At 44.7% G+C, this 3,707-nt stretch overlaps 1 non-coding gene across 1 annotated transcript; it reads right to left on the reverse strand.

The window, feature by feature from the left end:
• Positions 1–221: 221 nt before the first annotated feature.
• On the reverse strand, positions 222–327 carry LOC120268172. The gene has a single exon (XR_005538841.1). It is a non-coding gene; the product is annotated as a small nucleolar RNA R71 (small nucleolar RNA).
• Between the last annotated feature and the right edge of the window lie 3,380 nt (positions 328–3,707).

The raw sequence follows: 3,707 nt of genomic DNA on the forward strand, positions 1-3,707 counted from the left end.
TGAGGACCCAAACAACCACATAGACAACTTCTTGGAAGTTTGTGATAGGCTGAACATTAATGGTGTATCAGATGATGCTATTAGATTGAGGGCTTTCCTATTCTTTCTCAAGGGAAGAGCCAAGCAGTGGCTTTATTCCTTGCCCAAAGCATCCATCACGACTTGGAATGAGATAGTCAAAGCTTTTCTTGCTAGGTATTTTCCTCCCTGGAAGTCGGTTAAGCTTCACAATGAGATATCGTCATTTGTACAGATGGAGTTGGAATCAATGTATGAGACATGGGAGCGCTTCAAGGATCTTTTGTGGAGGTGCCCACAACATGAATTTCCCGGATGGATGATTATCCAAACCTTCTATAATGGGTTGAATCCGAGAATAACCCAATTACTAGATGACGCCGCAGGAGGTACAATGGGGAGTAAAACCCCAGAAGAAGCCCGACAGTTAGTGGAAGACATGGCCATGAATAGTTATCAATGGAATGCGCAGGAAAGGAAAAAGATGGCTGGGCTCCATGAAATAGATGCGGTAACCTCTTTTTGTGGCCCAAGTGGAATCATTGAGCAAGAAGTTAGACCTTCTAACTTCTAATAGGGTGGCGGGCATGATTACTTGCATCGGATGCGGTGGAGGGCATGCTCCATCCAATTGCCCAATCTCTATTGGTGATGCATCTTCGGTGGAGAAAGTCGAATTTGTGGGTAATGCAATGAGGAACCAAGGGAATCCATATAGCAACACCTATAATCCAGGTTGGAAGAATCATCCCAATTTTTCATGGAGCAACCAAGGACCACAAAAGGCCATGGCACTGCCGGGTTTCCAACAGTAACCAACCCCGAACATGGAGAATCGAGTTTTAGGTTGGAGACCTGAATGACCGATTTAGAGAAGGCCTTGACTAGATTTGTGTAATCATCGGATACAAGGTTTCAATCAATCGAGGCTACACTTCGCAACCACACTGCTTCCTTGCACAATCTTGAGAATCAAGTGGGGCAAATTGCAAAGTCTCTATCGGAGAGACCACAAGGAAGCTTGCCAAGTAGTACCGAGACCAATCCTAGAGAGCATGTGAAGGCGATCACTTTGAGAAGTGGTCATGAGATTGAGGGTAGGCTTCTGATTGAGAAGCCCAATTTAGACGCAACTAAGGTCATAGAGGTTGAGAAGGAAGCAAGCAAAGAGAAGGAGGTGGTGACCCCACCTTTCAAGGTAAGACTCCTTTATCCCTCTAGATTGAAGAATGACCAAACGGATGAATACTACAAGAAGTTCCTGAGTTTGTTCAAGCAACTCCACCTCAACATTCCCTTTGTTGAGGCATTGTGCCAAATGCCTAAATTTGAAAACTTCTTGAGGGAATTGTTGACCAATAAGAGGAAATTAGAGGAGAGTGCCTCCGTGATTTTAGATGCATCTTGCTCGGTGGTCTTGCAAAAGAATATGCCGAACAAGAAGAAAGACCCAGGAAGCTTCATCATTCTGTGTAACATTGGCAACTTGGGTGAATAAATGGCATTGGCAGATTCAGGGGCCATTATCGACGTCATGCCATATGCCTTCTTCCAGGGCTTGGGAGAGCCTAGGCCCACTCGGATGACATTGCAATTGGTGGACCGAACAGTGACACATCAGAGGTGCATCATTAAAGATGTGCTTTTCAAAGTTGACAAATATATATTTTCTGTAGATTTTGTGGTGTTGGACGTCGATGAGGATGCGGATGTTTCTTTGATACTTGGGAGACCATTCCTGCGCACTTCCAAGGTATTGATCGACATGGACAGCGGGGAGTTAACACTAAGGATTGGAGATGATAAGCTCACATACCGTCTCGCCGAAGCCATGCGATATTCTCTTGACTTTGATGATACTCTTTACTTTCTTGACACTACTGATGAGATTATTGATGAATACATCTAGGAAATGTTTAATCTGGACCTATACGAGGGTTTGTTCAACCAAGATGTTGATAATGAAGAAGTAATGATGCTTGGTCTGGAGGAAAAAGTACCATCTAACCCGGTGATCATGAAGAAGGTGCTCCGGAAGATGAAAAGGGCAAGGAGATGCCACCGGAAACGGCCCAAGGTTGTTTGGGATGTGCATGAACCGAACAAGTTGGATGAACCCTTGTTAAGTGGTACCAAGCCCGATAACTCCCCCTCTACCTTCAAGAGACTTTGCTCATCATCCTTTCAAGTTATGGGTAAGAGGCAACCTTCATCTATGAACCCCCCGTGAGGTAAGACAAGGTACGTCAAGCTTAGTGACATTAAATAAGCACTTCTTGGGAGGCAACCCAAGAGTTTACTATTTTCTTAGCTGCTAGTTTAGTGTTTGCATGAATAAAGTGTTGAGTGTTGGTGTCTATATGTTTTGATGCATTGTTGTGTGTTTTCTTGTGGATTTTTGATGTCATCGCTCTTTCATGTGGATTTGGCGAAGTTTTTGGTCATACGAGCTAGTTTCTCATCTTTTCACTGGTATATTTTGCATAATGGAGCAGGCTCTAAGAGTGTTTAAATATTTAGGAATTTTCTGCAGAGCCTGCAGAGTTTTTATGGCATCTAGACAAAACGTACGGGTGTGTAGAATTTCTACATGCCCGTGGATTTGCACTGTGAGCTCGTCTAAAGAAGGCACAGGGGCGTGGACGAGCCCCTGTGAATTGCTTTGTGACACCCGCACGACTGTGGGTAATTTCTACACGGGCGTGTGTTTTCCTGCAGAGAGTTAGCAATTTCTCCCGAGAGCACATAGGGGCGTGGACTCTCCCTTGTGGGCGAACTTGTGGTAAATGTACGAGCATGGGTATTTCCCATATGCCCGTGTGGATCTCTGCAGAAAAGAACTCCTCCATCCAGAGCATACACAGGGGCATGCGTCTGCCAATGTGAACTGCCCAGTAATGATCCACGCCCGTGTGGAATGTCCACACGGCCATACGAGACACTTAGAGAATTTTCTCTGTTGTACAGAGGAGCCGTAGGGGCGTGCGGCTGCTCCTGTGGGTCGGGCACACGGAAGTGGATAATTTCCGCATGCCCATCCGGATTCATTCAGAGATATTGTGTGTTTTCCCGAGAGTGCACAGGGGCGTGTGTCTGCACCTGTGAAGCTCTCCTGTGGAGGCGCACAGGTATGGGTAATTTCCGCACGCCCGTGTGGATGTGCAGAATTCCAAGAGACGTGATTTTCCTTTAAAAATATCGTTGAAATTTTCATCCATTACCCTTCCATACACTCAAAAACCACTCTTGATCATTTTCTCGACCTCATGCCACTATTTTAGAGGGATTTCCAGTCAATTTCCATGCCGAATTTGAAGTTTTCATACCCATTTCCTTGGTAAACCTTTTGCTCTCTCTATTATTCGTAAATTCTTGTTTTTATTGGATTGAAAGTGTTGAGTTCTGGCAATTTTCACTCTATAATGGTTTATGCATGTTTGGGAAGAGTTTAGACGTGGTTTTAATGTGTGTTTTGGGAGTATTGACATGTAGCCATGCGATTTTCACACCACGCAGATCCACATGGGCGTGGAGAATTTCCGCAGGCCCATGTGGAATTCTGCAGTAGTGTTTCTAGAGCTTCATTAATCATTATCTTGTCAATCCTTACAGATATGGAACCTCGTTCAAAGAAGCATGAAGTTAAGTGTTCCACAGAGATCCCACCTGAGCCAGTACACATGGAATTC

The sequence above is a fragment of the Dioscorea cayenensis genome, chromosome 8 (assembly GCF_009730915.1).
Source record: "Dioscorea cayenensis subsp. rotundata cultivar TDr96_F1 chromosome 8, TDr96_F1_v2_PseudoChromosome.rev07_lg8_w22 25.fasta, whole genome shotgun sequence".
NCBI classification, from domain to species: domain Eukaryota; kingdom Viridiplantae; phylum Streptophyta; class Magnoliopsida; order Dioscoreales; family Dioscoreaceae; genus Dioscorea; species Dioscorea cayenensis.